Consider the following 11,087-nt stretch of genomic DNA (forward strand, 5'->3'; position numbering starts at 1 on the left):
CCCAAGCAGGCCAGGTAGGCCTCAACTTCCTCATCTGTGAAATGGGCGCTCCACCCACTTCCCAGGAAGCCCCACAGCACGGGCCCCAAGAAAACTCCAGAATGAGGAAGAAGCAGAAGCAGAGCCTCCCGACCTGGGGAGCCTCCAGACTGCAGAGGCCGCCAACCAACAGGTTCTCTCTTGTGGCTGCCGGCGGAGCATTTGCAGATCTGCAGATCAGCGGGATGGGGGAGGCGGACCCGGCATGCCTGACACCAGAGCTCGATCCAACACGCACATGGCCACCAAGCCCTAGCTGGACACGGGACTTGACCTGAGGACGAAGCCCACAGCTGCCTGCCACCACCACGACACTAACCAGGACTCAGGCCAGGGCCTCCTTCACATGGGTTCAGAGAAAGTCAGCCAGCCCCACATGCTGGCCTGCCCACCGCCACCCGAGGCCCGCAGCCCCTGCCAGGCTGTGACTGGCACTCGGCCCCAATAGCACCCACAGCACTGCCTCCACCCACCACCCGCCCTCTGCCAGGCCTCAGTCAAGGCCTTGACGGACGGGCAGCTGGGTGGGGATGCAGAAAGGAGGCAACGTCAAACGCTCAACAGGATCCCCCTCTCCAGATGTCCCAGGGCAAGCAACTCCGACTGTCCCTAAGCTCAGCTTCCCTCCGTCCCAGTGGCTCTGCGGACGCATCTGCTGGGGCGCTGCGGCCTGCCACTCAGGCTCACATTAACCCCCCACCAGTCCCAACAGACACAGTGCCCCCCGCCCCCCCGTGCCTGGCACACCAACAGGACTACCCCAATCCCCAAATTAATGGCTGGCGTACTGGCTTCCCCTAAGCTTGGGATGAGCAACAGGAACTTTCAATTAAAAAAACCCTCGCCTACTTCCTTTGTAGCTCAGAGTAATTACTGCATTATTAAAAAGGAGGAGAAAAAAAAAAGAAGAAACCCAAATCAGCAATTCCACAAAATCTGTCTGCACAAAGTGCTGCACCATCGTGGGCCGTCCTGCAAACGGCCTGGCTCCCAGACCTGCCCAGAGCCCAGGCAATGAGGCGCTGCTCCCTCATCCTCTTCAGAGGAACTAGGCAGGTTCAAATGAGACAGGAAGCCCCTATACACACAAGGAGGTCCGAACGCACAGCAGGCATAGTAAATCCAGACACTACAGACCACTTGGGGTTTCACCTCCCACCGGGGTGAAGGGAGCAGAGCCAGCTCCTCCAACATCTCACCTCATTTGCCCGCCGCACGGTCCTGCAGGACACACGGCTGGCCTCTCACCCACAGACCTGGCCCTCCCACTGGGACCCCGTCCAGACCCGGCTCCCCTGCATGCAGGTCTCCCGTTCCCTCCCATCTGTGCAGAAGCGGCTCTCAGAGCTCACTGTGGGGGACTGAGCAAAACACTCTGGGCCCTAGAGACGTCAAGGCAGGCGTGCGCGTGCCTGCACACACTCCCGGGGGCTGCCTGTCTGGGAAACTCATCAGTCAGCCCAGCCCAGAGCGTTTCGTTTTGGTGGAGACACAGGGGAAAACAAAACAAAGTACCAGTGACAACCGCGAACTTCCCCCTTTCAAACCTGGGGGCCCTGGTACACAGTCTGTCCTCTGCACAGACGCACCCCAGGCTGGGCTGGGCTGTGCAGGGCAGAGTAGCCCAGGGTGCTTCCATCCCCAGCTGCCACCCCCACCAGCCCCCTCCCTAATCCGAGCGCCTTCCCCTGGCGGGACGGCTGGGTTTTTCCCCCAGACGGGAGCCTTTGTACCTTCCTGCTCAGCTCCCACACCCACGAGCTACCAGGGCCTCCGGGAGCCAGGAAACACCAAGAAGGCTCCTGCATGTCCTGGGGTGGGGAGGCAGAGCCCCACCACATGGCCTTGTGGACCGCCCCGGAGCCCTGGGCCACACGGTGGAGCGTAACGGGGAGAAGATGCTGGACTCCACCTACACAGACAACCCTCCGGTCCGCTTCCTACAAACAATGCCATCCGGAGGCCACAGGAATAAGAACCAGCTGTCCCAAAGCCATTCTAGCTCAAGACGCAACAGTCCCCGAATGTCCTCTCAGTCCCCACGCCCCTCGACGGAAAATCTTCCCCTAAGAAAGTTGGGAGAGAGGAGCCAGGCGGGGATCGGGGATCGGTGAGGCCACCGCAGGCCCTGCTCAGACATCTCCCCCTCCCTCCCTGATCCGTGCGTTTCCGGAAAACAAAGCCGGTGGCCACAGCGGAAGGGGGAGGGGGCAGTGAGCCCAGCCGGGAGTTCCCAGGCAGTGCCGCAACAGGTCCCTGCGGATCAGACCACCTTCCTCCCCCCCACCACCCCCTGCTCTCCCCCTCAAGAGCTTTAGGACCATAAAGTGAGGACGGGGACACAGCTGCGTGGGGAGGGGCCAGGCCAAGACAGGAGGAGGCGATGGGGCCAGGTGGGCAGGGGCCTCGGGACAAGAACTCGGGGAGGCGTGAGGGACGCGGGTGAGTGGGCGGTGGGCTTGAGCACTGGGTGGGGGAAGAAAGCGGGAGGTGGGGTGGGGACTAAAGGCTCAGCGGAGGGCAGGAGAGTTGGAGCACGACAGTCACCGGGGTGCAGAGTGGGGGGTCACTGGGGCGGCGGGGCAGGGTCTGGAGTGTGAGGGTCACTGGGGCGGCAGACTCCTGCGTGTGGAGGTCAGCGTGGGGCTGTGTCTGAAGGTCCTGAGCGCGGGTTCAGCGCGGTGGGGGGCGCCGGGGTCCCGAGTGCAGGGTCAGCGGGGTGTTGCGGCGGTGGGGCCCTGAGTGTGGGGGTCAGCGTGGGGGGCAGTTAGACGGGTTGGGGGGCGCTGGGGTCCTGGGCGCGGGGTCGGCAAGGCGCAGGGGGGCAGTAGACACTGAGTGTGGGGGCGGGGGCTCCAGGGGTCACTGGGGGCGCCGAGGGCCAGGGTGCAAGGGGTGAGGGGACCGGGGCGGGCGCGCGCGTCGTTACCTTGGCTCCGCCGTGGCCGGGCCCGGGGGCAGCGTCTGGGCGGCCGGCCCGGCCTCAGCAGCGCAGCGCGGACCCCGGCTCCGGGCCCCGCGCCCGCTCGCGCTCCGGCTCCGGTGCCCGCTCGGGCCCCCGCTCCGGCTCCCGGGCCGCCTGGGCCGGCCTCCGCATGTTCGGGACGGGAGGCGCCGGGCTCACCGCGCTCCGCCGCGCCCGCTCCGGGGCCCGCGCGCCTTACGCCGCCAGCGTCTGCCAGCGGGGGGCGGCGGCCATACGCGCCCCACTGCGCAGCCGCGGCCAGGGCGCCGGGGGCGCGCGCCGCCGACGTCACAGCGCGGGGCGGGGCCAACGCCCGGCCGGGCGTTTCTCGCGCTGCTTTGCGACAACGCATGGCGCCGCGCGACGGCCACCGCGCTTTGCGGCCGCTACGAGGCCGCCGGGCCGCTGCCCGCGGGGGACACCGAAAGCTCGTGGCCGCGGGGACGCGCGCGGGCAGGGAAGGGGGTCGAACGGTTTCCACACCCTCCTAGGGGCGGGGCTTCCGCCGCCCCCCCTCCCCGCCCGCTGTTGCCATGGCGACGCGTGGCTCGTCGACCTGGCACCGCCCCGCCGCCATGTGTTTCGTCACAGTCTCGCCACCTGACGTCACGGACGGGCGGCGCCGCCGGGCGTTCAGTGCGTGGGGCGGTGGCGGGCTCGGCGCGGGGAGGCGGCGGGCTGGGCGCGCTAGGCCGCAAGGTTTCCGGGACAGGCGATGGAACGGGCGACTGGCCAGGAAATGAGCTGGTTAAGGGCAAGAGGGTTTTTCCATCTGGCTTTCTTGGGCCAGGAGGTGAAAACAGTTCTAGAATAACTGCTCCGTGTTCAGGGGGAGAACAGCGGTGGCGTGGGTGCCCCGGTGTCCTCATTCTCCGTGACATCAGCAAGGAGCAGAGGGGAAGTGGCCCCGGACCCGCGGCCGGCAGCTAGACAAATGCACTGCGGGGACTGCCATGCCAAGCACCGGCCGCTCCCCTGGGGCTCTGCGCGGAGAGCCGAGTCCTTGCTTGTACCTGCCTGCCTTCCGGCTTGCACCGGGCAAGAAACGTGGGGAGGGGACCCACAGGCCAAGGCGCTGCACAGTGAGGCCCTGTTCCACCCCATGACAGGGCCTGGAAGGGGACTGGCAGCTGCAGAAATGGTTTCCGGCCTCCCCACATCCCCCACGCACCTCCCGGTGGGGGCATTTTTAAAGTCGGAGGAGACACATTCATTCAAATATGTATTAAGTGCCTGCCAGTGGCTCTGAGAATAGAACAGTGAGCTAGACTCTTGGCATCGTTTCCTAGGGAGTCCTTGGTCCTAGGGGGAGGAGAGAGCCCTGTGTAATGATTTCAGATGATGTTATAAGGTGGGGTGTGGGGCGGGCGCGGTGGCTCACGCCTGTAATCACAGCACTTTGTGAGGCTGCGGGAGGAGGAGGCTTCGTTAAGGAGTTCAAGACCAGCCCGAGTAACAGAGACCCTGTCTCTACAAAAAATAAAATTAGCGGGACGTGGTGATGCATGCCTGTGGCCCTGGCTACTTGGGAGCCTGAGGCAGGAGGATTGCTTCAGCCAGGAGGTCGAGGCTGCAGTGGGCTGTGATTGCACCACTGCACTCTAGCCTGCCTGACAGAGCAAGACTGTCTTAAAAAATAATAAGGCCAAGGCCAAGGCCGGGCGCGGTGGCTCACGCCTGTAATCCCAGCACTTTGAGAGGCCGAGATGGGTGGATCCCCTGAGGTCAGGAATTGGAGACAGCCTGACCAACATGGTGAAACCTCGTCTCTACTAAAAATACAAAAATTAGGCGGGTGTGGTGGTGAGCACCTGTAATCCCAACTAGTCTGGAGGCTGAGGCAGGAGAATCGCTTGAACCTGGGAGGCGGAGGTTGTAGTGAGCCGAGATTGCGCCATTGCACTCCAGCCCTGGTGACAGAGCAAGACTCCGTCTAAAAAAATAAAAAAGCTGTAAGTTTTTTTTTTTTTTTTGAGACAGTGTCTTGCTCTGTCACCCAAGCTGGAGTGCAGTGGCACGATCCTGGCTCACTGCAACCTCCGCCTCCCGGATTCAAGCGATTCCCCAGCCTCAGCCTCCCCCGTAGCTGGGATTACAGGCGCCCACCACCACGCCTGGCTAATTTTTGTATTTTTAGTAGAGATGGGGTTTCACCATGTTGGCCAGGCTGGTCTCGAACTCCTGACCTGAAGTGATCCGCCCGCCTCGGCCTCCCAAAGTGCTGGGATTACAGGAGTGATCCACCACGCCTAGCCATTAATAATAATTAAAAAAAAAAAAAAAAAGATGCTAGGCCAGGCACAGTGGCTCATGCCTGTAATCCCAGCACTTTGGGAAGCCAAGGGCAGTGGATCACATCACACGGTCAAGAGTTCAAGACCAGCCTGGCCAAGATGGTGAAACCCCAACTCTACTAAAAATATAAAAATTAGCTGGGCATGGTGGAGGGTGCCTGTAATCTCAGCTATTCTGGAGGCTGAGGCAGAGAACTGCTTGAACCCGGGAGGCGGAGCTGCAGTGAGCTGAGATCATGCCACTGCACTCCAGCTTGGGTGACAGAGCAAGACTCCGCCTCAAAAAAAAAAATTAAAAATGAGGGCTGTGCGCAGTGGCTCACGCCTGTAATCACAGCACTTTGGGAGGTCAAGGCAGGCAGATCACGAGGTCAAGAGATCGAGACCATCCTGGCCAACGTGGTGAAACCCCGTCTCTAGTAAAAACACAAAAATTAGCCGGACGTGGTGGCACATGCCTGTAATCCCAGCTACTCGGGAGGCTGAGGCAGGAGAATCACTTGAACCCGGGAGGTGGAAGTTGTAGTGAGCGGAGATTGCGCCACTGTACTCCAGCCTGGTGACAGAGCAAGACTCGGTCTCCAAAAAAAAAGATGCTACGTGGCAGCCTGGCGCAGTGGCTCATGCCTATAATCTCAGCACTTTGGGAGGCCGAGGTGGGCAGATCACCTGAGGTCAGGAGTTCGAGATCAGCCTGGCCAACATGGTGAAACCCCCGTCTCTACTAAAAATACAAAAATAAGCCGGGCCTGGTGGTGCACATCTGTAGTCCCAGATACTCGGGCGGCTGAGGGAGGAGAATCACTTGAATCCAGGAGGTGGACGTTGCAGTGAACTGAGATCACACCATTGCATTCCAGCCTGGTCAGCAGAGTGAGACTCCGTCTCAAAAACAAAAAAACAAAAAAGGCCGGGCGCAGTGGCTCACGCCTGTAATCCCAGCATTTTGGGAGGCCAAGGCGGGCAGGTCATTTGAGGTCAGGAGTTCGAAACCAGCCTGGCCAACATGGTGAAACCCCATCTCTACTAAAATATACAAAAATTAGATGGGTGTGGTGGCAGGCGACTTGATCCCAGCTACTTGGGAGGCAGAGGCAGGAGGATCGTTTGAACCCAAGGCCCAGAGGTTGCAGTGAGCCGAGATCACACCATTGCATTCAAACCTGGGGGATAAGAGCATGACTTCTCTCGGAAAAAAAAAAAAAAAAGATGGTATGTGGCACAGTGCCTGAGGGAAAGACACCTTCTCTGGTGGGATGGTGAGGGAAGGCGAACCCTAAAGGCTCAAAACCAGATGTGATAAGCTTGGGAGGAAGATTTTATCATCTCCTATGACAGTCCCGTGGTATTATAGCCAGATAGGAATGCAAAGAAAAATGGAGGAGAATTCCACCAGAATGGGAGGGCTGAGTGGCAGCATTGTCGGGGCTACACTGAACCCTGTGAGATACCCGTTCTGGCTCTTGTCCTGCAGCAATGTGAGAGGCAGACAGTCCTCACTGCACCCCTGTGCTCCGTCAATCCAGGTGGAATGTGACTCCTTGGAGAAGTGCAAGCACCTGCTCTGCTATTCTTTGCCACTGCGTCAGGGTCCTCTCTGTCCAGATCCACACTGCGAAGGGCTGTGTTTGTTTCATATCAGTCTCCTCCAGCCAGGCCTGTAGGACCCAGCAGAAGGGCTGGCACACAGCAGGCACTCAGTCTGAATGCGGTGGCCATACGTGGTGAATGAATGAATGAACACAGACCTCCCAGAATTTTCAGAATCCCAGTTCTGTTTCCTGAGACTTCCCTGCCCTATCTGTTCTCTTCTCCCCTACTCTTTTGTTTCTGAGACAGGGTCTCATTCTGTTGCCTGGCTGGAGCGCAGTGGTGCCGCAATCACTACGCACTGCAGCCTCCACGTCCCAGGCCCAAGTAACCCTCCCACCTCAGCCTCCCAAATAGCTGGGACTACAGGTGCACACGACCATGACTGGCTAATTTTTTGTAGAGACAGGGATCTCACTATGTTGACCAGGCTGGTCTCAAACGCCTGGCCTCAAGTGATCCTCCCACCTTGGACTCCCAAAATGCTGGGATTATAGGAGTCCAGGCTGAAGTGCAGTGGCATGATCTTGGCTCACAGCAATCTCTCTCTCCCAGGTTCAAGCAATTCTCCTGCCTCAGCCTTCCAAGTAGCTGGGACTACAGGTATGCACCACCATGCCTGGGTAATTTTTGTATTTTTAGTAGAGACGGGGTTTCACCGTTTTGGCCAGGCTGGTCTCGAACTCCTGACCTCAGGTGATCCACCTGCCTTGGCCTCCCAAAGTGCTGGGCTTACAGGCATGAACCACCGCGCCCAGCTTCTCTCCCATTCTTGACCTTCAGGGATACCTGCTCTCAAACTCTCACTCTCCATCTGGAGTTTGGGGCGTGGGAACTGTTGCCTTACCTTCAGAGGTATGTGTACCTTAGTGCTAAGTTCTGGCTGTGCCCCCGTAAAAGAGTGTAACTGAATGGCCAGGCACAGTGGCTCACGCCTGTCATCCCAGCACTTTGGGAGGCCGAGGCGGGCGGATCACCTGAGGTCAGGAGTTCAAGACCAGCCTGACCAACACGGAGAAACCCTGTCTCTACTAAAAATACAAAATTAGCCAGGTGTGGTGGTACGTGCCTGTAATCCCAGCTACTAAGGAGGCTGAGGCAGGAGAATCGCTTGAACCCGGGAGGCGGAGGTTGCGGTGAGCCGAGATCACGCCATTGCACTCCAGCCTGGGTAACGAGCGAAACTCCGTCTCAAAAAAAAAAAAAAAAGAAAAAAGAATGTAACTGAAAGAATGCAGACAGTGAGGTCCAGGCTGGGGCTGTGCTAGCCAGAAGCTGTGTGACTGTGGGTAGCTCACTCACCCTCTCTATCCTCCTCATCTTTGTGTGTAAATTAGGGGCTAACAATAGCCCCCACAGGATCATGAATGAATGAATAAGAAATTGCCAGCATAGGACTCTCAGCCTCAAATAAACCTATTTCTAATCATTTGGGATCTTTTTTTTTTTTTTTTTTTTTGAGGCGGAGTCTCGCTCTGTCACCCAGGCTGGAGTGCAGTGGCGCAATCTCGGCTCACTGCAAGCTCTGCCTCCCGGGTTCACACCATTCTCCTGCCTCAGCCTCCCGAGTAGCTGGGACTACAGGTGCCCACCACCACGCCCACCTAATTTTTTGTATTTTTAGTAGAGGCGGGGTTTCACTGTGTTAGCCAGGATGGTTTCTATCTCCTGACCTCGTGATCTCGGCCTCCCAAAGTGCTGGGATTACAGGCGTGAGCCACCGTGCCCAGCTTTTTTTTTTTTTTTTTTTTTTTTTTGAGACAAAATCTCACTCTGATGCCCAGGCTGGACTGCAGTGGCGGGATCTCGGCTCACTGCAACCTCCACCTCCCAGGTTCAAGCAATTCTCCTGCCTCAGCCTCCTGAGTAGCTGGGATTACAGGCACCTGCCACCGTGCCTGGCCAATTTTTGTATTTTTAGTAGAGATGGGGTTTCGCCATGTTGGCCAGGCTGGTCTCGAATGCCTAACCTCAGGTGATCTACCCACCTCGGCCTCCCAAAGTGTTCGGATTACAGGCGTGAGCCACCACGCCCGGCTTTATTTATTTATTTTATTGTTTTTATTTTTTGAGACGGAGTCTCGGTCTGTCGCCCAGGCTGGAGTGCAGTGGCACTATCTCTGCTCACTGCAACCTCCGTCTCCCAGGTACAAGCAATTGTCCTGCCTCAGCCTCCCGAGTAGCTGGGAATACAGGCATGTGCCACCACGCCTGGCTAATTTTGGTATTTTTAGTAGAGAGGGGGTTTCATTGTGTTAGCCAGGATGGTCTAGATCTCCTGACTTCGTGATCTACCCGCCTCAGCCTCCCAAAGTGCTGGGATTACAGGCATGAGCCACCGCGCCTGGCTTTTTTTTTTTTTTTTTTTTTTTTTTAATAGAGATGGGCTTTCGCCATATTGCCCAGACTAGTCTCAACCTCCTGGCCTCAAGCAATCTTCCCACCTCAGCCTCCCAAAAAGCTGAGATTCCAGGTGTAAGCCACTGCGGCCAACCTCGCTTTCTCGTTTTTAACCCACTTCAAATGTGGTCCACATGTTCCTGATTCATTTCAGCTTTAATCATGAGGACGTCATTGGGGACAGCTGGTGGGGGAGTGAGACCAGCCCCTTTGAGGGTCTTTATCGTTTTTATTTTTATTTATTTATTTATTTATTTATTTATTTTGAGACAGAGTTTCGCTCTGTTGCCCAGGCTGGAGTGCAGTGGCGTGATCTCGGCTCATTGCAACCTCCGCCTCACGGGTTCAAGCGATTCTCCTGCCTCAGCCTCCTGAGTAACTGGGATTACAGGCGCCCACCACCATGCCAGGCTGATTTTTGTACCTTTAGTAGAGACGGGGTTTCACGATGTTGGCCAGGCTGGTCTTGAACTCCTGACCTCAGGTGATCCGCCTGCCTCGGCCTCCGAAGGTGCTGGGATCACAGGCGTGAGCCACCACGCCCAGCCGGGTCTTTTTTGAGACAGGGTCTGACTTTGTCACCCAGGCTGGAGTGCAGTGGCACAATCTAATCTTGGCTCCCTGCAGCCTCTACCTCCCCAGGCTCAAGCAATCTTCCCACCTAAGCCTCCCCAGTAGCTGGAATCACAGACACGCGCCACCATGCCTGGCTAATTTTTTGTAGAGACAGGGTTTCGCTATATTCCCCAGGCTCGTCAACTCCTGAGCTCAAGCAATGCACCCACCTCGGCCTCCCAAAGTGCTGGGATTACGGTGTGAGCCAAGGTGCCTGGCACTCTTTGGAGGTCTTAATCTAATAAGAACATTATAAAGATAACTTGTCCCCTCCCGTCCCATCCTCTAGAGAGAAAATCTCCCAGCCTCGCAGTAAATCCCAAACAGCTGTAGGTTTGGGGGAGGAGGCAGGCAGGAAGCGGCCCCTTCTGTTCTATTCCTATACTCACATAAGAGACGTTCACACTTGTAATCCCAGCATTTAGGGAGGCTGAGGTGGGAGGATCTCGTAAGACCAGGTGTTCAAGATCAGCCTTAGCGAGGCTAAAAATACAGAGTGAGGGCCGGGCGCGGTGGCTCACGCCTGTAATCCCAGCACTTTGGGAGGCCGAGGCGGGTGGATTACCTGACGTCAGTAGTTCAAGACCAGCCTGGTCAACATGGTGAAACCCCGTCTCTAGAACAAATGCAAACATTAGCTAGGCTTGGTGGCGGGCACCTATAATCCTGTCTACTCGGGAGGATGAGGCAGAAGAATCGCTTGAACCTGGGATGCAGAGGTTGCAGTGAGTCAAGATTGTGCCACTGCACTGTGACCTCAAAAAAAAAAAAAAAAACGAAATAACAAAAACAGACCCTCAGCAGATACCGAAGCTGCCCACACCTTGGTCTTGAACCTCCATGGTCTCCAAAGCTGTGAGAAGTAAATTTCTGTTGTGTCTAAGCTGCCCCACCTACGGTATTTTGTTAGGGATGCCACTGTCCCGACAGTCCCACATCCTCTGTCCAGGAAGCACTTCTCCCACTCTAGCCCCATTCATCCTTGAAGGCCCAGCCTTAGGGTCGCAGCCTCTGGGAAGCCTTCTGGAAGCTTCTCCCCCCTTGCTCACCTCCTGGTCCTGCGGCGTGTTACAGCTGGAGGTGTCCCCACAGCCCTGTGGCCCAGGGCCACTCATTCCGAGGCCGGGTTGGCTGGAGGGTCAGGAGCCCGGGGGCAGGGGCCAGACTCATGCCTCGCAGGAAGG

General features: G+C 57.6%; 1 protein-coding gene across 1 annotated transcript in view; it reads right to left on the minus strand.

The window, feature by feature from the left end:
* CSNK1G2 (casein kinase 1 gamma 2) overlaps positions 1-3,242 on the minus strand; it is a 36,211-nt gene extending 32,969 nt beyond the window's left edge. The window contains exon 1 of the mRNA XM_030795919.1: positions 2,969-3,242. The gene's annotated coding sequence lies outside the window, so the exon portion shown is untranslated. The remainder of the gene's footprint in view (positions 1-2,968) is intronic.
* Between the last annotated feature and the right edge of the window lie 7,845 nt (positions 3,243-11,087).

This window comes from Nomascus leucogenys, chromosome 17 (genome assembly GCF_006542625.1).
Source record: "Nomascus leucogenys isolate Asia chromosome 17, Asia_NLE_v1, whole genome shotgun sequence".
In the NCBI taxonomy this organism is placed as follows: domain Eukaryota; kingdom Metazoa; phylum Chordata; class Mammalia; order Primates; family Hylobatidae; genus Nomascus; species Nomascus leucogenys.